Source organism: Leptosomus discolor, chromosome 7 (genome assembly GCF_034619465.1).
Source record: "Leptosomus discolor isolate bLepDis1 chromosome 7, bLepDis1.hap2, whole genome shotgun sequence".
Classification (NCBI taxonomy): Eukaryota; Metazoa; Chordata; class Aves; order Leptosomiformes; family Leptosomidae; genus Leptosomus; species Leptosomus discolor.
Window position 1 is genome coordinate 33,486,067 of NC_141397.1, and position 25,707 is coordinate 33,511,773.

Consider the following 25,707-nt stretch of genomic DNA (forward strand, 5'->3'; position numbering starts at 1 on the left):
CGGTGCAATAAGGCAAGTACAAGGCACTGCTGGACTGCAGTGTCAGAAGGAGGATTTGCAGTATATTGTCCCATCTTTAGCTGGGGAAAGGATAAAGTGTATGGGATTACAGCTGTCCAGGTCATTTGGAGACACGTTGCTTAAGAACCTTTACTTTTTTAATTCGGTCAAAGTTTCCATCTTAAATAGCTAAGCTTTCATTTTGTTTCATTTTTTGTTTAAAGAACGTTATTTTAGTTTTTACCGTGTGTGTTGCTATACTTTTAGAAGTCTTCTTTCTTTCAAAACGAGGAGTAGCAGAAAGTTATTCCCTTGACAGATATCCTGTTAGAATATGTGAAGTCTTATGCCTTTCTGGAATATAGAATTTAGTGACACAAAAATAAATGAAAACCAGACATTATAGCGTGAAGTTATAGACTGAGAGAACCTTAACTCTGCCCTTATTGAGCAGGCAATAGCTATCAGTATTTACAAGAGCATGTTCCGGTATCAGGTATAGCTACAAACAATGAGGGGATTTGTTGAAGTTTGCCAAAGGCTGTAGTTACAGTGTCCCGAGGTGTGGGGCCTCAGCCCTGCTGTGGTGATGCTGACCCTGTCTGTCCTTTCATACTTGTGCAGTGTGCGAGTGTACTTGGACGTGCTGTGTGTGCTGCCTTTTGCTTTTGAGTTCTGATGTTTGTGGCAATAGCAGTACAAAAGAGGTGCTGGAGGAAGAGGGAACTTGGAATGATAACTGATGTGTGATATAAAAATAGTGCAAAGCAATTTTAAACAGCATTGTGGGTTGTATGAAAGGCTGTAAGATTTAGCAGATGTCATGATTCTATGGAGCAGAAAAGTGTTTTAAGTGCAGATAGCACTTGTTCAGTACCATTTTATTTAAATATAAGATTATTTTACAAAACTAAAGGTATTATGCTCTACAGTAAAATATATATTTCTTTTCTCACTGTATGTTTGTGCATTGGGTATAACAGGGCATTTCTCAAAGATGTTGGAGTCAAGACTGTGTTAGTGGGGATTGCAACTCCATAGCTGATGATTTTAATGCTTTTGAGTTTTGCTGAAGTTGAAGGAACAAGATAATTCTGTGTTACTGAAGGGTTTTTTTCAGTGAATTGATTTTGCTTTGGTCAGGGAATTCAACACTTTCCTGAGCTTTTGACCTGAAACAAGGCAAGGCTTTGCAACCTTGACTGAATTTCAGATCATGGTTTTAGGTTCCTTTGAAGTTGAAATTCAAAGACAAACTCAAGGGATGAACTGCTTGAAGTGAAACAGAGAAAATGTTTTCATGAAATCCTTGTGAATCAAAATGACTTTGTTTCACACTGGTCTGGTCATAATATATTTATAGTATGATAGTGAAAACAACAATTAGTCTAGAGAGATGGAGAAATATGTATTCAAGGGCTGAGACATAGTAGAAACTATAAACCAAAAATAAACAGCTACAGAAGGAAAAATTTCAAATAAATAAATTTGAAATAACAACTTTAATATTAAAGTCTCTCCAATTACACGTTTGTCATTTTAAGACCATGAAATAATTTGCTTTTCAGAGTAGGACATTGTTATAGAAAGGCTATTCATCTTACAAAGACATACCAAAATCTCCAAGCTTTTTGTCCACTATCTTGATATTTGTCAGAGGCTTAAGCTGCCAGTCGCAGGAAGAGATGTCTCTACTCCAAAATAATTCGTTTCATCCAGCTACTACTGGGTCCATGCAGCTCAATGGTGAATTAACCAAAAATAGTGGTAAGTTGTGTCTCTCATTGCACAGCGAATACCAATCTGCCAGATTTCTTTTGGTGAACAGATACTCAGTGCCCAGGGGAATGCTGTGGCCTGGCTAATGTCAGACTACAGCATCAATTTCAGCATTAGACAAGACCAAAAGATAAATGAATGCATTTACTTAAAAATAATGATTTACAGCGGTGGAACAATTACAAGATTATTTAAAAATTAGTTATTAGGGTTATAATTAACAGTATCATCCTTACTAGCTTTATTGTTTCAACTGTATTTTAATCCCTGACTAATTAACCTGTCCAGCCTACCAAAGGCTGACCTGCCCTGCAGAGTTCTCAGAGGGATATTTTTCCAGAGTCTGTTGGTAAATAGTTCCTGAAGCCTTTGGGAACAGAAGCTCATTTCCTTATTACTTCTAAACTCCCTCACAGTCTTCACGTAACACTACTCTGCGGCACTTTGCACAAATTACACATCTAGTTTTAGGCTCTAATGTGCTTCCTGCTGTTCACAACTTCTTTAAAACAGAGTTGTATAAATTTACAAATTGTGTATCAGGATAAGTAATGATCATTCAAGCTTCTTTGTCTCAGATATTTAATATATAGCTGAATGCATGTTTTCTGTAGAACCTGCATGTAAAAGAAAGACAGTAAAGGACTTAGAGAGTTTACTGTGACTGTGATGTATCTACCTACCACTTCCTGCACAAACTTTATTAGATTTAGGAAAAAGCCAGGAGAATAACTTAATAATGAGTGTAATGTATCTAGAAACACACTTTGAGTAAGAAACATTTGTGTTACGTTTTAGAAGACATGATAATTTAGATTCCTGATTATTGCCAAAATCAGTAACCAGAAACCCAAAATTAATGTAGTGCTCTTCAGGAATACCTCTTCAATTAGTTAGTGATAACTGATTTTCCTGTATTTCCATTAATAAGGAAACGCTCAAAACACTGGACTTTATACATTTGGAGTCTAGATGGAAAGGGTGGCATGGCAGTGATATTTTCCTTTCAGCAGTTTGGGAATTAATTCCATAGAGAGAAAGCAAATATGTAATTTGGCAAAAATATGCTCTGAACTTTACTTTAGGAGAAAAAGAAAAGAAACTATACAGATGTATAGTCATCCCCAAAAAAAGCAAAGTATGGTTTTTCACTTCACTGGAGACTGGAGGAGTTCTGAGAACATGGTTATTCTTTGTGATCTCAAATGAATTTGCTAGAAAAGATAGAGGCCTTGCAGTTCCATAGGCATATTAATGCATTATTTGATCAGGAAAAAGACTTCTCTTAACAAGTCATGGACTATGTGTATGGAAGCTTTTCCCTTTCTTAGGGAAGGGGAAAGTGTAAGTAAAGAATAGGAAAACATTTTTCAAAAAATGTGTCTGCTGTGATTAAAAGTAAACAAGGCCATAGGGTACCTTGCTTGTTCAACCTAATCTTAGCGAAGTAAGCCACACTGTCCACTAAGAGTAAGGTTTTTTAGGTTCTCATGACACAGGTTGTATAACTGTGGACACATAAATGCACTAGTTATTCTCAAGAGAATGTACAGGCAGCAAGAGTGCCTCCAGGCAGCAGAAAAGTAATCGTTATATCATACTCTTTGATGATTAACTCTCAGGTCAATGTGGAAGCAGCATAATAATTTAATGGTCAATAGTATCAGCTGTGGACTAGAGTCGTCTCATCTGTGCTCAGAAAGAGACTTCGGTCTACGTTATTAAGGATTTGATGTTGACAGAAACTGTTTTTGTGTTTCAAGTAGAATATGCAGTCTTCAACATCAAAACCAGAATAGAGTTTTCAGGACCTGTATGTAAAGGTTAACTCTATGTTCTTATAGCTCTCCCTGAAGAAAGAAGAATCCGACAAAAACATATCCAAGAGGATAAAATTGGAAAACTATTTTTCCTAGTACAGTTTTAAGATAATATTCCTATCCTATTCCTTAAGAACTCTCCTTACAACTGGAAGAGTAAATTTAATTTTTAAAAAAAAAAGGAAAAAAAGAAAAAAAATAAGGTGCAACTTCCCAAAGAAAGATACTGAAATGAAATTTCAAGTCTTTCAAGAACAGTTGAAGTTTCTCAGGAAAAGCAGGAGAGACATTCTAGCTTGCTGGGTAATAAAAAGCTGAATGATTTGTTTGCATCCAAGAGGCCCAGAGAATGTTTGCTAGCTTGTTGAAGGAGGAGTGAGTTAAAGAAAGGTGTTTCTGTCAGTTAGGCTTTCCTCATTTTTTTTTTATTCAGACTGTCAAAGAAACCTCTAGTGAATAGTTTTCTTTCACATCCTTTGCTCCCAAGGAACCTACTAAAGTTTGGGTGCATATTTCCACACATCTCCTTTGTTAGACACCTTTATTTCTCCTCTGAGATGAAGGAAGCAAGCACAGTTTATAATTTTTTTTCAGACACAATGATGGCAAAATTTGTAGTGTGCCATTAGGTATTTTGGCCCTCACTTTACAGATGTATTTCCCAGTAGCAAAGAATATATGTTATGCCAAGCACAAATATATCTAAGATGTATATAAGCTTGTACAGAATGGCCTTCCAAATGCTATTAGAAATATTTTTTAAGTTTTGAGAAATCCCCCATTTAAGAATTTCTCTGCATGAATAGTAACAGAAAAAAAAAAAAATCGTAGCCAAGTCTCTGTCACTTGTCTAACAAGACATCCAAATTCTTCTTGTCCCATTTAAGATTACTCTGTGCAGCAGCTGGATTTCTGAGTTAGTCTTGGATTTAGCTGTTTCCTCAGCATATCTCCTACCAGTCACTTTCCATTTGGATTTTTAATAAACCTGTAGATGTGTCACTGGTAAATGTCTCTTTTGATGTCTGGGATTTAAAGAAGTAGCGCTCGAAGGCTTAACTGGGTGGGTCAGGCAGACAGTAAGTTTTTGTACAGCAGAGGCTGAGGACCCTGAGGACACTAATAAGCTTTAAATTGCCTGATAGCCCAACTAGGTCCTCCCAGCTCATCTGCCTGTGGGTTTGGGTTGCTCACTGCAGCTGGAACTGGGGCACGCTACCCTGCCCTCAGCTTTCCTGTGGGCAGGCTTATGCCCAGCCCTGGCTCCTGTGGTCCTGGCTGGACTTCCTGAATGGCCCATGCCTGTAACCTCACCTTGCCTGATGGTCTCCTGGGATGTCAACCCTGCCCTGACCTAGCCTGGGGAGAGCAGGATGGTGGGATGGCACCCTGTCCATGAGAGTGCCATTGGCAGGGGCCTGTGCAGGGGCCATTGGCAGCTCCCAACTTGTCCCCCTTGCAGAACAACTCCCACTGCTTCCTAAAAAAAAGTAAGACATGTACAAATGTCAAAAAATGTGTCTTTTTTTTTATCCTTCCTTGTTTTATTTTTTTGTTTTTAACTTAGTATTCTGTTTAGACTCCAGAGAAGTGAAGGGAGCAGTGTGTTACAGATACTGCTTAAAAATGCACAGAGATGCTAGCTTTAAAGCATTGCTTCCTCTGCACAGAATGTTCCTGGATGCTGCAGTGAGTTATGCTGTGCCAGATGAGTGTTACACTCTTAAAAGGGTTTGAAGATCCAATGGTGTTGCTCCCACTGTCAGACATATCCACCATATTGGGTTTGTGTGGACATTTACATCACTTGCTACTTTAAATGCTTAATAAGAAACAAATGTTGTCCTGAGATTCTTCTGCTCCTTGCTTGTTTCCTTTGCAGAAAACACACTTCAGTGTTAAGCATCTCTCATCCTTGGATGTCCTGTGCAAGCCACTTTTTCGGGGCAAATCACATCTGTTGGTCTAGCTACTATGAGACCATGGGATGGATCTCCTGTGTGGTCACAGAATACAAGATCTTATCACTAAGTCCTGGGAAGATCATATTGCCACTGGCAACATGAGCAGCACCTCAGTTGTGTCTTGGATGAGCCTCCATGTCAGTGCAATTTCTGACTTCTCCACTGCCATTTTCATCTTGGTAGTTTATTTAAAATCAACCATACTAACAGTGGTCCTTGAGTGTGGGAGTAGGCATGCCTCCTGTTTAGAGTATAGAATGAAGACCCTAACACATCTTGCAGAGCCCACTAAACAGTCTATGGTGAGGAATGGCTTTTGTCCTTTTCCAGATGAGGCTCTATTTGAACCAGTAACTTGGATAAGAAATGAAAGACTCTACAACCCACCACAAAACCTAGCATTCAGCTCTACTCTCGTCATTTGTTGAGAGCTCTCATTAACTTCTATGGCAGTTTTATTACAGGCAGGCTAATAACATTTAGTCCTGTCAGCACTTGGCCTTGTTAGCTTTATAAGGAAAAGCAGATCTTTATTAAAAACACCAATTAAAATCTGTTTTGAATCAATAAATTAAAACCTGTTGCTTCCCTCTTCTTTCTTTAGTTCTCTGTTCTTATTACTTGGATGTCAGTAAGATAACGAGTCTACCTTATAAACTTGCATTTCATGTGCTAACTCTGTAGGAAAAAGCCTCTGTCTGAGAGTGACGTAGAGGGTCACAGATATGATACCTTAGAAAAGTCTTTCTAACTAGATACATCTATGTGTCATAACTGTTATTGTTCTTGCTGTTGGTTGTTTTTGCGTGCTCAAAGAGTTCCTTAGAAGTTTTTGAAGATCACTCAGTGGAAGTTTCTTTTTCCCAGTGAAATTATACTACCTTTTGTTGTGGTTTAACCCCAACTGGCAACTACATACCACACAGCTGCTTGCTTGCTCCCTCACCCAGTGGGATGGGGGAGAGACGTGGAAGGGGAAAAGTGAGAAAACTCTTGGGTTTAATAATTGAAATAAAATAAAACAAAGATGATGATGATGATGATAATAATACATTTAATGAAAAGGAAAATAACACAGAGAAATAAAACCCAAGAAAGACAAGTGATGCAAATGAGAACAGTTGCTCACCATCAATTGACTGTACCCAGCCAGTCCTCAGGCAGTGGCCCCCCTGCCGACCTTCCCCCTAGATTTATTGCTGAGCATGAAGTCGTATGGCAATGGAACATCCCATTGGTCAGCTGGGGTCAGCTGTCCCAGCCATGTCCCCTCCCAGCTCCTTGTGCGCCCCCAGGCTGCTTGCTGGTGGGGTGGGGTGAGAAGCAGAGAAGGCCTTGGCTCTGTGCAAGCACCAAGCAGCAGTAACGAAAACACCCCTGTATTACCAGCACTGTTCTCAGCACAAATCCAAAACACAGCCCTGTACTAGCTACTGTGAAGATAATTAACTCTACCCCAGCCAAAACTAGCACACCTTTTTAAACAAATTTCTGACTTATGTTAAATTCAAGTTCTGAATACTTGTGTAAAATATGTAGTAAAATATTTAGGAAAGATTTATTATTTCTGTCATACCATGCTCTCGGACAAATTATGGGGACTTTTAATGTGATTAAATAATGGTGACGATTTAAATAACTAAAGGGGAAAATGCCCAGTATGACAGGGTTATGCACCCACTGCTGAAAATGCAAGGACACAGTTTTTGAACTGTAGTTCTTGCTTGTTAAAAGATGGGGGAAGGAGACACAAGATACTAATTTTTTGCAATAGGTAATAAATTCAATATACTTACAACTTCGATAATTTGAGCTAAGTTGATGTGCACATCATATCTGAGTTGGTTTAGTACTGTGTTCACAGCCTATTCAACCCGTAAGTCCAAAACAAATTCTTTATTTAGCATTTAAATATTGCATTGTCCTTGTGTGCGTGAGGGTTTACCACATCCTTTCTACATAATCTTTCTGAGCTTAAGCATATAAGCTTATGGTTTTCAGCATTGTGAAGATATGGAAGAAACATAAATATTTTTGTGCTCAGAAACTGTATGACATTATTGTGAAAGAATATTCTGTTCAAAAGACAGAAAGATGCTGCTTTTTAATGCACTTCAAGTGGAAGATACAGCCTAGTTAGAGATGTCCTGTATTTGAGGAGGCTTGGCACAAAACTGCCTCCCCATCAGTTGTCTGTAGGGATTTGTGTGCAGGGCTGTGACAAGCTATCACCTTGACATTTCTGAATGTTTGCCAGTGAAACGTGATGTTTCAGTCAGCAGTGTCTTGCATGAACAAATCTTGGATTCCAGAATTGGGCCTTCTGCAGACAGCAGCCTCCTGATAGATGCCACAGAAGGGGGCCCATGCACATGGAAGCATCTGATTTTAGTGAGATTGAACACAGGTTCAGCAGCCCGTATGACTGAATGATTTACACAAGACTGCCAGATCTTGCACTTAATTCCCAGGAACACACTGAGAATTTCCATAAGTAAACTGGGCAACATATGAACATACTGGGCTGGGTCTCTGTGGTGGAAAGCTGGTGTTTAGAGGCATGCAGGAGGGCTTTGGAATGCCCATTAGCCTTGTTTACGGAAGACAGGTCATTTGAATTACATGAAAGGAGGAACAAGAAATAATACTGGAAACCCAAGCCACTGAATTTTGAAAACATGAAAGAGGAGCTTTTAGGAGAGCAAAATTGGAGTTGCTCCCATCCCCCCCCCCCCCCATCCTCATGTGTTTGAGGTGATTTGGCTCATTTGGGCTGATGGAGGACAGCTGCTGTGGGATGCACTAATGGGGAGGAGGAGCTCTGTTGGGAGGTGAACTGTGAAGTTACTGTGTGGAAGGTGAGTTTGAAGTGATTTTGATAGCGCTGTTGGGTTTGAGGAGGCTGCAGCTAGGGAAAATATTTATGAACCTAATACTGGGGACAGTGGGGAGCAATGAGAAAAGGGTGGTGAGCTGTTTTAGCACTCTTATTGCAGAGTAAGTGTAGTACTAGATGCTATAGGAAGTGGTAGTATGACTCCTTACCCTTCCACCTCATTCTCTTGTGAGCTGATGTTTGGGTGTCCTTGATGAAGGCTGTGGGCTTTTGAACTGTTCCTTGAGGACCCCTGCTTTAAAGTCTGTATTTGTGACCTGAGTTAAGTAAAGTAGCTTCTGGGAAGTAAGTAATGCTAGAACTTCTGAAATCTCTGGAAAAAGGATTTTGTTTCTTTTGCTCTTAGCACTTTGAATGACTGTTTATTCTCAGCCGATGATGTTGGTATCAGTTTATTCTTCTCTTTTCTCAAACTCTATATCTGCCCTAATGTTCAAATTTAATACATGCTCTGCAAAACCTCATTTCTGGGATGTTTATCTCTTTGATGTTGAGAGTAAAGGTTCTCAAAGCCTGTTTATAAAGAAACTACTTTTGTTTATGGAACTTTGTTAACAGAACTTTATTAAAAGGATCATATAATCAATATACTAGCTTCCTAAAGAGGCTAATCTCTTTTCCAATAATGCTTTTCAAAGAAAATGTCATTATAATTTATGATAGCCTTTGCGGATTCATCTTCTATTATTTATTACCTGTTTTCAAAGGATTTAACATAATGCATTTCTGAGGTTGCAGACTATTATTAAATTACCACTTTTTATTAAAATGTAGTTTTAAAAAGAGGGTGAAGTCATTTGGTTTAGTCTGAGATCTTTGTGTAATTTTTCATGTGAAACACATAAGCCCCAAATTGCTGTGTTTTTGAGCTGTTCCTGCGAAACTGGGGAAAGAAAAGCTTTGTGCTCTGTTATTATTTTTTTTTCGGAATTTGGGAATGTTGCAGTTTTTTAGTTTTGTACCCCAATATTTATATTTTTAAAAATGATCTTGTTCTTAGTTTCAGTGCCATGAGTCACTTCTGCTGCTACTGATTTGTTATCTGCTGATCTGAGAACTGCTCTGCACCAGGTGTTTATGAAATGCAGAATGTGTAATAAATTGGAAGCAACCTGCGTTTTTATTGTAAGTAGATGGATGGAGTCTCTGTTCAGGACAGAAAGGAGTGCATTTCCAAAATGAACAATAGCCTCAGTACTACTTGGTGAAGGTTAAGTGGAGAAAATGAGCATTAGGATGCAAAGCAGAACATTAGTAGTCAACCAGCAGTAATTATGCTGAAATTAAAAAAAAACAGCTGGAAATGACTATCAGATGAGGTGTGAGAGAGTATAAAGGGCTGAAATAGGGCTTCAGGTTTTAGCTGTTTGTACTGTTGGGCTGTTTATATGTAGCTCTAAATTGGACTCAAGTGTGGTGAATTTTAAGTTAAATTTCAGCTAGGTGGGGGTTATATATTTGGGGTCAAGTGCAATAAAAGTATGAAATCAGGGTCTAATTTGGAGTGTTTTCAGTCCCTTAATCCAGTGTCCTAGCTAATATGTTTAAAACAAAGCAGCATGCCTGAATTGCAGCCTGCATTTGGGAAAGCTTAGGTGTTAGATGAGAGTTTTGCAGGCATCTGTAACGTGTGCTCTATTGTTATTCAAAGTGCACCACCAAATATTGTTTCCAGGGTACAGTTAAGAGAACATGTAATTAAGAGTAGATAACTTTAAAACAGATCATGTATGCTGTAAAATCAAAGTCAGAATTAATCAAAGTCAGAATTAATCATAGCCTGAAAAGGACTCTGCATGTAAAGACTTCAAAATTAATTAGTTTTTTCTTAAACTTTCCCATGAAGACAATCTAGCATATTGCTTACTTCACTGCTAAAACACTTCAATTGCAAAAAAGCGCATTAAGGTGCTGTTGACAGCCATTAGAAAGAAAAAAAAACACTTTTTGAAGTCACTCTAATTCTGGCTTTCTCAGATGTGTGAGAGAATGAAGTTAATGCAAAGATCAACTGTAAAGATGCACGGTAGTCAAAGTAACGAGAACTTCTTCAGATATATATGTGGACTTTTTTATCTTTCCACAGGTAATTTTTTTAAAGATTTTTTTTAACTTTCAGAATAGGGGAACATACTGATTTTTAATTATGCTTGCCATTAAAAGGGCAGTACAGACCAACGGATAGCCAGATATTACCTAGGGTTTGTAGCGTTCCTGTGTACATTACCTAGTGTAGAAAGATTTGACTATTATGTGTTTGTAATGAGTTTTCCTGTATGTGGAAGGCAGTACAATCAATCTGATAGGACTGCGGATTGAGAATTTGCATACTTAGATTCAATCCTGGGTTTTGTTAGCATTTCCCGGTGATGTAATTTTGGGGCAAGTTTGTTCTTTCTCACTTGTGTGGGTTTTTCTTGGCTTTGTGTTTTTCCCTAATTTTATACAATGGGAATAATGATGTTCTTTGTAAGTGCTTTGAGACATATGAAAAACATTACAAGCAGAAGAGCTATTTGAAAAAAAATGAGAATAAATATTGCAAAAAAAATAAAACCTACCCAAAACTCTTCTCATTCCAAAAGTTTAATGAGAACAGTTGATCAATGTAAAATCAGTCCCTCATTTATCCTCTGTCACACTGGAAACAAGTTAAATGTTGATGAGCTAATGTTTGAATTCAAAACTTTATTTTGAAAAGGCAAACTATTCAACAAAATTATGAAACTGTTCCTTGATTTCCTGTAATGCTATAATTTTTTTTGGAAGGGAAGATGATCTTTCAAAAACTGCTAACCATCTCCAGTCACTGTCTCATCATAATGTTGGATTTTGTGATATTACTGTATGAATGTGAGATACTCACACTGCGGGTAGAAGTACGATGGGAAGAGCAGACTCCCAAAGACATTTGTACATCCCCGTGTTCATATGACTGGAGAGTGGCGGCATAATAAGGAATCTTCTTGCCCTAGCTAATCTGCTGGAGAAAGGAGGGACTTTGCAATCAACTCTGTGTCATATCCCAGGTATAAGACTAGTGACTAGTTACTCTGAAGAGTGTGAGAATTGAATTTCCAAGCTTGCTTTAGCAGGAGCCACTTGTCTTTTCTGGAACGTAGCCTTGAAAAGGCAAAATGATATAGAGCAATCCAGAGTTAAGCCTGAGGTAGAGGAAAAGCTGTGGAGCCACCACTTCTGCAATGAGTTGATTGGGGTAGAACCCTGCTGAGTCATCTTAAACAGACTTCCCCTGCAAGGTACCATTAGTTCATTAGAGCTGACCCTTTGGGGTAGCTTAGTCATTTTTGTCCAGGGCAAAAGTGTGGTTTGTTGAGGGATGTCCTTACGTATTGTGTCTGAAAGCAATGGAAGAAACTATTGTGTTTTACCTCTGCTGATGAGATCAAAAGCTGATCGTCTCTCGGGCCTGGCTGCCAGCTTTGAAAGAGTGTACTAGTATTCTTTTGTCACAAACTGAAGCCATGGGAAGCATTGCGTTTGTGGAATAAAATGCAGAACAAGGATAAGGAAAGCCAAAATATAGAAATCTCTGCAAAGGGTAACAATACAGGGCAGCTCAGTTTCTCACTGCTTTGTTTGCTTTGTAAGAGTGTTTAATGTCATTTGCATGGGGTAAATAGGCATTTTTTATTAAGTGGAATGAAATCCTTAGATTCTTGTGCTTTGTATGCTGTAATTTGCCTTAACTAGTATGACAGTGGTTATCTTTACAATAGAAAACATATGACTCCAGTACTAAATGAGCATAGAGAATAATTCTTGCCAATTCTCTTATGACACTTCTCTGTGGATAATATATATTCCAAATAGTACTTTTTTGATACAGCTTGCTTCTTGTTTATGGATACTACCTATTTCAAACATCACAATACTCATTTTTCCAGTATATTCAAGCTTCTTTACAGTGGAAGTTTTTGGCAGCTCTACGTGCTTAAGAATCAATTGTCCACATTGACCATTTCCAGTTAGGGACAAGAGCTGAGATTTTTTTTTTGTAGTTTTTAGTATGGTGCATTTTTTAGTTTTACTCTCCTTCTCAACATGCTGTAATTTAAATGGGAGACAAAACAGGACAAGTTGTAGGACCAAAATCCGTAGGAGAAGTAGGTGTTTGGTATCAGTCATACTTCATAACTGCTGCTTTAAAATGTCATCTTAGCTTAGACAGCTAATAGTTATCTTGGTTAGACAAGTCTTTTAGCAGAAGTAATGACAGGTTACTGGAACTCCTTAAATATTTTACTGAAACCTGGGGAATCCCCTAGGTATGTTTATTTTCAGCTAACTTTACAGAAACATGGAAGGTGCTACTGTTCCATAAATACAGTTTGTGCTGAGATTAGTACAAGTACTTAAATGGGTTGATGTGCTTTGTAGTTCTTAATTTTCTCAGTAGAAGTCTTAGCTGTACTTCTTAAAGGTACTTAGCTGTGCATCAAGCACTATTCATTTTATTTTACTGGAACCATACAGTCTTTCTTTGAATCTCATCTTGTAAATTTTTAAGCCCATGTGTCCCTATGTAGCTTTTACATTAACTCATTTATCACATCCATATTTCCTAACCACTTGTTTAGAAAACTTCAGATTAAATTTTCTTGTCTGTGGTTGATCTATTTTATGCAATATGTTTTCAATATACTTTTAGATTCAGAAGGAACTGGTAGATGCTCTAAAACATAACATTCTATTTGTGTTGTTTTGTTTGTTTGTTTGTTTGTTTGTTTTATATCTGACACTGCTACTTCAGAGCACTACAAATATCACTGCATTTTTCAGATTCATGCTTAGGCTAACTGAGTTATAAGGACTCGTTATGCCTTTCTGAAATTCTTAACTATTCCTCTCCATTTCAAACCTATTTCTGTTTTCCCCATTGTCGTGTTTCTCAATTTCTTTGTGGTTGCCTATCAACCTCAACAGTTTGTTTCCTCTTTTTATCATTCCTTCATTATTCATCTGCTCTGACTTTTCCTTTTCACTCAGTCTTTCTATTTCTTTTCTTCCAGCAGTTTGGATGACCATCATCAAACACATTCTGCAGATTAGACAGCTCTGCTGGACAGAAGCTGTGAGCTTCTTGATCACTTGAGATGTTGTCAAGCAGTACATTACTGATCACAGAGAAGGGAAAAGTGTTGTGTATCAGTGTAGCTGAGTACAACCCAAAGATTCAGGGCTCTGTAAGAAATTAATTGCAACCATAACTAGAAGGGGAGATTGCTACAGGAGATAAATCCTGTATTTTACCTAGCATGCTGTTTGAAATGCATATACTGTGTGATACTTTCTGTTAAAAGAACACGTGCAAGACTGAAAAACACAAAAGAGGTGATGCTGCTGCAGCTCGATGACCCCAATCCCACAAATAACAAGGCTAAAAATGTGTTCCCAGCAGGCATGTGCATGTAAAGCACATATATACTACATACATAACATGGCTGGCCACACAGATCACAGACACTCAGTGCACTCACACAAACATGAACAGCACCAATGGCCTCACCCTGCATCCTACTCTGCCTGAGCAGGAAGGAGGTCCACTAGAAGAAGTACATGTACAAGCCCTCCAGCAGCAGGGCTCAGGCACACAGTCTGCCCACTGGCTGGCCTTCAATCCCAGTCTTCCCAGTTCCTACATACATGAGCCCTGAGGCAGCGGTTCTACTCTAGTTAGTGGTACAGACTGTTGTGTGCAGATGCACACAAGGAGCTGGCCAGGACTTTCCAGGTCCCCACAGCTGACTCTGGTGCTCTCGCCCCTAGAGAAACCCAGGTGCTGTCACATCCAGAGCCGACCTTTGGAAACCTACTCACCCCTGCTTGCTCCTAGGCCATTTCGCCTGCTTGCTAGCTAGTCTGGCTTGATCTTTGTTAGCTGTTACACACCCACACACCTGCACTTGCTCCAGTGGCTGGCACCACAAACACAGAGGCCCTCTGACCTGTGGTCTGCCCCAAGTTGCTGGCACTCACACCCCCCGTGCACACATGTGCATGCAGGATAGAAAGCCCCTTGCCCAGGATAGAGTTAGGAAGGAATTTAATAAGAAGGCAGGACATACTGTGCCGATCAGATGCAGGGCGCAACCAGGCAAGTGTACTTACCAGACCGCTATTTACCTGCCTTTGGTTCTGCCCCTAAACATCCCCTAAGTCCTTTCTGATCCTGAGCTGTGTTTCCCATGCATCCCATAGTGTGTCCCACCCCTAGGCAGCAACTTCCTTAGTCTGAAAGGTGTTAGGGAGAGCTCCTCCCAGTGACTCATGTTGATGGGCTCCATGCCCAGACACTGGAGCTGAGGCTGTGCTGGGACAGGTTATTTGTTGCCTGGGAGTCCTTGATTTGGGTCCCTTTATGGGCTGGTGCAGATGGGCCTGTGATGGTCCTGGGAGCAGCCTGGCAGGGTATTATTTGGGCTTCTTCCCTGCCATTGAGTCTCTGTGCTCCTCTGTGGGTGTGCAGATGGGCTTTCCTTGCAGAACCTGACACCTTCCCCTCAGTAAATAGTCTAAATGAATACTCTACAGTGCTGCTATTGAAACGGATACCAAGGAAAGAGTGCATGCCAAACAGGGCAACCTCCAGGGTACTCGTCTAACATGTTACTAATTTCACAGCTCATCCATTATGTGAAAAAGATGTGAAAATGATTTTCTGTAAGTTGCCAGGACGCAGTCATTCCCAATTGAAAGTATTGGAAACATGAAAAAAGGGAAATGGAGCAGATGTTTCTGCTGATACTCTTATGGCAGTCAAAAAAGTTGAATTCTGTTGGCATTGGGAGTTGCTTAATGATTAATGGAAATGACAAAGATGATGCATTGGTTCTAAACTGGTGTCATGTTGATAGAGGATGTTTTGATTGAGATAATGTAAATGCTGATAGCATTTTTTTTTGGTAATGTTTTACTTCTTTTCTGTTGGTGGAAGTAAGTGCTCAGCTCCTCTGGAAAACCCACTATTTGGTTAGGTGTCTGTAAGTCTGTCTGTATAGCAATCGTTTTGTAGGTAAGCTACTGTTTGTTGGTGTGGTTTTCTTTTCAACATAAGCTTTTAATGTAAAGTTTTAAAAAGTCTCATTTTATTTGACTAGTAATTTATTTTGTTTTTAGAACTTGAGGAAGTTTTGCACAAGTAAAACTTGTACTGAGTAAGTTCTGCCAAGCAAGGGACTGTGTTTTCCTTCACAGCATTGCTGGTTACGATAGGTTCAGATACAAAAATGTTTGGGGAACTGGGGTGGGGAGGAAGGGGGAAGGGGGCAGGCAATGGTGACTGTTAGAACTTTCAAGGCCTGTAAAAATAAAACTTAATACAGTCCTGTAAATGAGCATGGGAGTGATGCGTTTTAGGATTCGTGATATCCATGAATAAACAAAACTTGACACTATAATCTCTTATAAAGCCATGTAATGAGAATATGTCTTTGTGCAGCTGAGTGTTAGTTAACATTGATGAATAAGTTCAGGTCTTAAGACAGATCAAATGTTGTGATAATCAAGGCGGGGAAAAAAACGCCATGAACTTGATGGGGGAAAAATCCTTGGGTTTAATCTGTTTTTGTTATTTGTAGTCACTTATAGACATCTTGTATTAAAATAAGATTCCAGATAATTCTGTAACTTTGACCTAAATTTACTGGGGTTGTCTGCCCTACTTTGGCCCTTGTATAATTTACTGAGGTTTTTGTTTGTGTATACTATGCTTGTTGGTGCACTTCAGAGTGCAACCAAGCATTTGTATTACGCATCTGAGAAAGTGTAAATCCAGGCTTGTACCTTGTCTCCTCTTCTCTTTTCTATTGCCCTCGCAATGCAAAGTGAGTAGGAGTGAGAGTAGAAATCGTACTTTTTCTTTAGGGTATGGATTTTTCAAACTTGTTTTTTATACTAACCTTGAAACTTTTTGCATGAGAGAGTGGGATAGTTGGGAAGAAGGGGGCAAGATGGTATTGGCAGTGTTCCTGTTGTCTCCCAGCTGGAGAACACTCAAACCAGATCCAGGCAGACCATCGCAAGAACAGTGAATATCTAAGGTTTTTTGACAATCTTCCCCCTCAAATGCAGTGCCCAATAATGCATTGCAGCTACACAAATGTGTTGGACCATACAGGTTTCAAATGACAGTGTGCCTTACATGCAGATGTTTGACATGACTTGCAGTTCTCCCTTTCAAATGGTTTTATCCTGAACGGTGTATATTTCAGCCACAAAGAACCATGCTAGAATGCAGGGTGGGTGCATGTTTTGTTGTTTGTTTGTTTGTTTGTTTTTTAAAAAAGTGTGTGTATCCTTGAATGGCTTAATTCTCCAAAGCACCTTGTTAAAAATTGGTGTCTAATTATACTGCTTTATTGTGACGTCTGTAGGCCGACACTGCTACAAGGATTCTAATTGCCTAATCTATGGCTTCTAATTTAAAATCACTGCTAAATTTGTTTAAAAATCTATCTTTGATCAGCCTTTTGAATTTAAATTTGTTTCTCTCTGCCCCCCTTCCCCAGCCCAAAGCAAAGAAAGAACAAAGTTGAGAGAGAAACAGAAGTACCTTTGGTTTTACCATAAATATAATGTTTTTCTTCGGTATTTATAGCAAATTCCTGGGTTGCACTACTGTATTTACACCCCATGGCAGTAATTTTCTTTATTATCCTGGGGCATATAAACTCGCACTCTCATTCTTACTCTGATGGCAACCTCTCTACCTTCTTCCCTTTGTTACCACAATGGTAATTGTATTGTTTATCACCAACATAAATGAGCCTAGAGTCAACTTGACACAAATTTGGCAAATTTCCACAAATCTAATTTTTTTTTTTTTTCTGCTTTTTAATTTCCTTTCTGTTTCTACAGGGCATATTTGAATATTGCACTAATAATGAGAATCCTTTTATAAGTTCATTAGCTCACAGTAGGAGGCAGAGGGAGAGTGTGAGGTGAATATAGCAGCTGAGAAGATGGCAATCCATAACTTCAGAGCTTTAAGAAGGCTGAAGCTTTGATCAATGGCAGCAGGAAGGTGGCTTGTGCTCAGTCACGAAGGAGTTTGCTGTTGGAAAATTTTATTGGAATAACAGCCAATGCAGCAGTGGACAGAAATGTACACTACTCCGGCCACAAAGCACTAAAATTCATTCTTTTGGTTTACCTTCCCAATTCATTTTAAAAAAAATAACAACAGTGTGTATATGTGTATTTATATACTAATTTTTATTTATATAGGGAGATATATATCAAATATATACACACAAAATTAAAAATGGTCTTTCTTTTGGAATCTATTCTAAGGATTTTGAGGTGCAAAGCATCTAAGCGTTGGAAAGGACTATGCTTAGGAGGTGTTAACCAACTGTAGAAGCAGAGGTGGAAGAAAACTGGTTTCTTTTTGTGTGTGTTTTGTTTATTCAATTCTGTAGAAGTGGGCTTTATTGCTGGCTTATTTACTTTGTAGTTCATTGCATATGCTTCTGGGAATAAGGGAAGCCAGGGCTTAGGGCTGGGCTGGCCACTAACAAATGCCAGATGCACTCTATTAACCCCTCTCCCTTCCCAGAAGGGGAAGAGAGGGAGAATAAGGGAGAGAGATTGACTGGTTTGGGAAGAAAACTAAAACAGCTTTAATGAACAATAATAATAAAAAGCAAAGATAATAAGAAAATGATAAAATATATAAAAAATATACAAAAATATACACAGAAAAAATACCAAACACAACCCCCGATGACAGTAGGTCACCACTGATGCTGCAGGGCTGGCACTGGGGCAGTCCCAGGCTGGACTCCACAGCAGATGGGAACTGGATACAGGGGCTGGATTCAGGAACTCTGGGATCGGGATCACAGACAGAAGAACAGATGGAATCCTCCTCAGATGCCGTCCAGCGAAGAAGAGAGCTTAGCCCTTGTGATCCCTCAGCTTTACACTGAATATGACGTACATGGGATGGAGTACTTAGCTGGTCAGGTTTGGGTCACCTGTCTAGCTTGCTTCTCCCCTCAGCTGTGACCTTTTAACTTTGTTACAACCCCTTTCACTTACAGCACCTCAACATGGGGCACAAGATTTAGCAGTGACCTTGGTTTCTATAGGAGCAAGTATAAGCAAGAGCCTTTCTCCATGCCGTTCCTTGGCAGTAACTATAAACACCAAGTGCTATCGCTACTGAAAGCAGACACTGTCTGGAAAAATAGGCTGTTGATTTCAGAAAGGGCAGTTACTTAGAAGAGATTTAACTGAAAAGTAAATTCACTGAATAGAGTTAGTTCTGTTTTAACTCAAATCAGGACACACTATTTTGGGATGAACTAACAGAAGCATAATTTGTGGGATGTGCACATTAATCCTGCTGTGCTGGGCATTGTACACTTTTGTATGCTCAGGTTCGTGAATGAATTGGAGTCCAGAGCAGAGCAAGAATAATAATTTAGCACCTAGAAAACACAGCCTGTGGCAGAGATGAATAAACTTGGCCTTTTTAATGTGGAGAAGAGATTCATATCTGCAAATAGACAAAAGATGGCTGCAAGGAGGAGTACAATAAGCTCCAAATTCATGGTGGGTAGAAAGAGCAATGAGTTTAAATGACAGCAGAGCAGCTTTACAGTGTAGAGAGTGGAAGAAATGCTGATGCCGAAGGACTGGTGGAGCTCTAGGCTGCCTCAGCATGTTGAGGAATTTACATTATGGGAGACTTTGAACAGGCGTATGTCAGGAATGATATGTGGATGTTGTTGAGATTTTTGGGGAGGTGGATTAGATTGTCTTTGAGGTTCATCCCAGCCATGTGATTCTGCTGTTATGCTAATTATGATCGAAAAAGATTTTCTGCTTTTTTTTCATGGCATTTACTGCTCCAAATATAATTTGAGCAATTGAACTACCTTTTCCCGGAACATCTTGTAGAATGATGTAGTACTTATTTAATGTGATTTTAAGAGTAACAGAACTAAACCCTTAGGCTTAAGTTAGCTTGTATTTGAGCTGCCGTGAATAAAACAGATGTGCAGTATGTCACACTTACTAATCTCACATGGCCACAATGAAAGAATGAAGGTTTGTGCTCCTAGAATTCATATGCTTGTCCTAACCAACTGTGAGAGCAAACCAAGGGCCCCTGCAACGACTGTGTCCCAGAAAAAACAATCAAATCTCAGTTTCACTCTGAAGGTGTGTGAAGATGCCAGGGGTTGTCTTTGCTTGTGCTTTTGGGACTGCAATAGCTCAGTTCAGCTTCTGGCTGTGGAGGTAACCTGGCCATGGCTGAGTAGTAGTGCTTGGTCTTGGTTTTACTACAACTGGAAAAATGGTTGGCTGAAGCATATGCCGAGTCATATACAGTCATGATTGGGTGGATTTGTTTGTGATACCTTCCAATATTCTCAGATTCTCTTATTTAAAGTGAATTTTTCCAATTTCTTAATTGCATTTATGTGTGGAAAATTGTGTTTTCCTGAGTGGCTCTAAATGTATTGCAACATTTATTTAAAAACAAGAGAAAATAATATTCTTGCAGATGGAACCTAAGCATGCAAATTGTGTTATAGCACTTTAGAGGTTTTAGTTCACTCAAATTTTCAGTTATACATAAAGCTGGGAAGTGCAGGTTTTCCCATTTCCATTGTTGTTAATAATTAGGTGATACTGCATTGGCAAATGGGTGTCACATCTGCATGCTTCCTTATTTCTTGGTTTTTTCCCTGTATACAAGTCACTTGGTTATAATTGAATGTAGCATAAGTGAATCTAGAATTGTTGTATTTCTGCAGAAACAAATTTCTGGAATTTCTTTAGCATCATAGTAGATCCATTTAAAAAAAAAATTTCCAAAGGACCTTTAAATGTCCAAATGAATCTTATGTACACATCATATTTAAGATGTGCATAAAGCTCATCAAGAAACTCAGTTTTCTTCCCGGACATAAACCTCATTGCAGTTACTGACCCTTTCAGGAGTGGTTTCTGAGTGCAGATAGATTGGGTACAGAAGCTCAGCTTTGCAGCTAGCTGAGTGTGCTGGCATGTTCCTGTTGTTCCGACGTGTCAAGGTAAGCACACTGTGAGCAGCGATGGCTGACTGCTTCCTGGGTTGTGAGGGCTAGGAGCCTTGAAGGTCTTACAGTTTTATCTTATTAGAACCTCATCTTTCATTTAAAGTGCTGCTTCCTGTTCTTTTTCTTCTCAAGGTAACCCTGGTTCTACAGGGCATCCTAGCTGCAAGTACCTGAGATTTAGTATTGTGGCTTGTGGTGAGCAACTCTTGGCTGAAGATACGCCTTCTGGTCATGCAGAAATTGCTGTCTGTAGAAGTCCATTGGAAATGTAGTTTGAAGAACTATTTCTGGTGTCACAAGGCAGTTTTGTATAGTTAGGATATTTTTGTCCCCTACTACTGTCTTATTTTGTTTAGGGGAGGGTGTTATTTTAGTAAATATTTTGAGGACGTTTTTAAATTAAGAAGGATTTTTGAAAAGGGGTCTTTGGTGTTATGCAAAAACTAAAACAGGTGTTTTATCCTTTTTTACATTAAGAGAATTACGTAGTAGGCAAAAATAGCAAGAAATACCCATAAAACAAGTCTTGGTTACCTTAGAATCTTCTCTGTGCAGAATCAGATTGTGTTTGGTGGTTTTAATGTTTTGGAGCTCTTTTTAGGTGAGTGTGGCTACACTTGGGTAAGTTGAAGTGTGTTGAAACAGCTCAAAACATTTTAGATACCTGTGCCATTCTGTATCAGAATGGTGATGGTTTCTTCTTCAGCTTTAGTTTCCTTCTTCTGTCACTCTTTGACTGATGAGTTATTTTGGACGCTGGTGGTGGGTGGTTCTCCTTGGGTTTTGATTTGTAATTCATTTTAGATTTCAGCTGTCACAGGTGAAGGTGTTGGGAGCTTCTGTAAACTGGCAGCCTATAAAGTTGGAAGGGGCAAACCCAGGAACATTCAGCAGAAGTCTCAAACCACATTTGCTTTGCCAACAGCAAACAAACAAGTGCATCCTTAACGTTTGGAAATCTGGCAAAACATTTGTAAACCATTTCAAGCTTACGATAATCAAGATCATAGTAAGTTACACTTCTACTAATGAGTAAAGACTTAGTTTAGTTCAACTTTCATCTCTTTTCTTGTAGGAAGGATAAGTACAGTAATAACATAATTGCAAACAGAAGAATCTTCTAGCAAGGAGTGTGTGTGTACATGCACAGGAGAAGATGTGGAGGGATTTACACACCAAAAAGTATACTTGTTATATAAAAATTAAACATTGTTACATGTAGCTATGCTTTACCATAAATTGGATGTAACTAAATTGCAGTACAGACCATTTTTAGACAGTGCATCGATACAATATGGCTTTCCAGCGATACTTCCATCTCGTCATCGTATCTGAAAGGGTTACTTCATTTTTCAAATGGGGGATGTAAAGGTAGATACTTGTTCACACTTATCTTTGTCTGACTTCAACACTTGTGTACTTATTCTAAGTTTAACTATAACTGGAGACTTTTCTATTCTTGGCCATTATAAGGATGAGTTCCAAACCACAGAATTTTTATATCCAAACTTTAAAATCTGGCAAATGTAAGATTTGGTTTTGACCATTGCAGCAAGAGTCTTATGGAATAACAAGAACATTGAAGTAGTGTTGAATCGTGTTGGCTTTTTGCGAGGCTTTTTAGTATATACAAAGGAGTAGAGTAAACTGGCAGCTTCATGTGTTCTTACTGTCAGAATACAGATCTGGAATTCAAAAGTGTTTTTGTTCTTACATGTGACTTGCTTTGAGTCATGATGAGATTTCTACTTCACTTAAACTATTTGAAAAAAATAAATTGTAACAGGCATAGTTTCTCCACCATGTACCATTGGAGTGAATAAGGGTGGGGATGGGTTCGTTGTAGTAGTACTGCACAGAGAGAAGCTCCCACTGGCAGAGCAGAAGCTTGCAGTGTATGTGTATTTATCTAAAAAATTATTTTTTAACATTTTCAGTTTTGTAGTTGATCTTCTGAATATATATTGTAATAAAGCAACAAACAAAACATACCTTTCTTTGAAAATAACCTGCAGGGATGCCATTTCAGTGTGCAACTCTTTCTTGAGTAAAGGTTTTTCCCCCCTTCCTTTCCTGTTTGTGCTTTCAGCCCTTTTTAAGGGACTGAAGTTTAAATCAGCTTAAGTGGCATGAAGCGAAGCACCTCACAGTCTATTTAGCTTTCAGTGTTTTTCTGGGAAGTTGAAAGTGGTGGAGAGGCATAGCTGGACTTCGTGGATCTGGTGCGCTGTCTACTTTTGTCATTTTTACTATCATTTAATTCCATCAGTTCCTGTGAATCTACACCTTTCCTATGACCCTGTAAAGCTGAGATTTACCCCTGCGTTAGCAGCAGTTTACGGGAGTTTGTCCCCTGCAGCAGCCATATTCACTGACAGAAACAAGACCTATTGTAACGCATTCGTTGTGTCACATAGTGCAGATGGTCACACTAGATCTTCTATTTATAATGAACTTTGTACTTATAAAAGGAGGCTATTTATCAGCCCTAAAATTAAAGCTACCTTTTTACATAGTGATGCAGAAACTGTAGTTCACCAAGATGCTATGGAAACTCTATGGGAACATGATCTAGGGTGACAGAGTTGCTAAATCTTCTTTGTCATTCAGCTCTTTTGCTTTCTGTAGCTGGCCTGCAACTGTGCCACCTGTGTGGGGTAACACTCTCTTTATGCCAGTCAGAAAGTAAAACAGGAGTGAGAACATCTGCTCCCTCAGTCACAAAGGAGCCATGGAGATCTAACAGAAGTTGACTCGCCAACTTTCAGCTAACAGTCTGGAGCTGGAAAAACCTGTTCTGTAAACTGCTTTTCTGAACAATTTGCTTTTCCTCAAAGGTTTAAAATAGAGGATCCTAAAACTCAGAAATGAATGTTGTCTTTCCCCTGTCTGTTAACACCTCTCATTTGGGGTTCAGGTGAGCATTTTGGGGACTGGAAAAGAACCCATGAAGGAATACAGCAATTAAAATGATGTTAAGGTCTGTGTGGCTGTGAGATTTTTTTTTTTTGATGGTTTTTGTTTCGCTCTCAGCTGTTCTCCTTTATTTTGCTTCCCTAGCCAAGCTTTTCTAAGATGAGAAACTTTTCCCCTCAAGCTGTGCTCCAGCCCACTATCCTGAATGTTAGCTTAGTTAATGGTGAACTTCAAAATGCATTCGTAGTTGCTTTTGTCAGCTTATTAAAATGACTGGATTAGGATTTTCTGCCCAGACTAAGAAGATTAAAGAAGCTTGATGTTTCATACCAGAAATTAAAATAAGATTATTTTTAGTTGTTTTCATATTTTTACTTCATGTTAGAACACAGCCAAGCCCTTTTAGATTTTAATGTGAAATGGTTTTGGTGGTCTCAGACTGATCTGTATTATTCAGATGATAAAACTTTAAAATGACTATAGCTTCTTTTTGGTGCTCTTCTTTCTGTTTTTGATTCTTTTTGTACATACTTTTTACCTGACTCCAAGACCTGGGAGATAATAAACAGTATTTACCATCATCTTGGCTTGACCTGGAATGCGTCTTTTAAATTTGCGACCTGGTATCTGAAAATTACGCATTAACTGAGTTGGTGTTTTAGGATTACATTTGAGTAGCATGTAGAGAGTTAAAGAAATATTTCTGAAGAAAACTGGTTCTGAATTCCTTATGACATCTACATGGGGCATCTGAAAACAGGCACAGAGTCTCCTTGGTAATGAAAGAATCTGTTCACCTTAGTTTGGGGAGAAAGGAGAAATGACTTGGAATATTTTACAATTTAATTAAAGTGTCTACTTCTTGTATAAAATGTTTAGACCCTGTAACGAATATATAAAACTTTCCAGGAAATTCCTTCTTTTGTAGCGTCGACAAGGAAATTACCTTTATACATAGGTAACAGTCTTTAGCTTTGCATTCATGCCACATCAACATCGGAGACTTTGTTTAGCTCCGCTTTTGTTCTTGAGTCTTGATGGTTGCTTAGAGGCCTTTCAAGTGTGTGTATGTCATCAGCCAGTCATCATCAGAGCCCAACGAAACAGCTCGTCCTTATGGACATTTGAAATCAAGCCAGTCTTAGCAAGATCACTTGCAAGAATTGCCAACAAATTAGATTAATTTTTAGAGTCGATATGAAATCTGGTTGAACAAACATTTCGTTTCTTTTAGCAGCTGATTGATTCCAAACAAAAAAGCTGTACCATCTGGTCCTTGGAAAACAAAGAAGTATTGCACATTCCTTTTTTAAAAAATTGCATAGAAAAATATTTATGTAATTTACCAGTTGTGTGTGTGTTTATATATACACCCATTTATAGAAATTCCCAGTTTTACTTTTTTATACCTAAAATGATTTAATTTAGTCATGTATAATACACATAACTTTGTCATAGTCATACATTTCAAAGCAAATATGGGAATGACTAGAAAAGCTTTATCTACAGTGCTTCTTATTATGTCTGAGCTATTCATCTTAACAGAATTTGACAACCAGTTTTATGGCTTGAAATAGAAAGCAGTATAGAGAAGTCAAAGAAAATTGAAGCAAAACTCCCTGCTAAATCAACTGAACTTCTTTCAGTAAATATCGTGAAATTTTAGACCTTACTGGATCGGAGTGTTATTTATGTAGATGTGTAACAGTAGGTGCAGAGCTGTGTAGAGGCAGGTGTTACATGTAGTGAGGAAATTACAGTTTTGAAACTTGATGTTATTCTGAGTTGTATTAAAACCTGAAAAATTCTAAAATTTATGGAGGGAAAACTCATAAGCTTTTCGGTGTATCTCTTGAAAGAAAACTAAAGGGGAAAATATGTTTGGTCAACAGAAGTGCCTCTGTTCCTGACGTAAAACTTAAACCAGTGTAAAAGTTCTGAACTAAAGTATTTTCAAAAACAGTTTAAATGCATTCTTGAAAAAGTTTAATTGTTCCTACCCCTCTCAAGTTGTTGGAATTCTCTTTCTATTCTGGCTTTCTCCCATGCCAAAAAATGAAATTGTGTGCCTGAAACTTTTAATAACTTCTGTGTCTTTTGGAAAAATGCTTTTTTCTTCTTTTTTTTTTTTTTTTTAGTGAATCTTAGTTACATTACTTTAATATCAAAAGTATAGTTCTTGATATATAAAGTCAATTTATTGTCATTATGGATTTTTTTTTTTTTTACTCTGGCATATGAAGATCCTTATTGCT

General features: G+C 38.5%; 1 protein-coding gene across 1 annotated transcript in view; it reads left to right on the plus strand.

Moving 5' to 3' along the window:
* Positions 1–25,707, plus strand: part of CNTNAP2 (contactin associated protein 2) — a 1,109,936-nt gene that overhangs the window by 741,150 nt on the left and 343,079 nt on the right. The gene's annotated exons all lie outside the window — the stretch shown is intronic.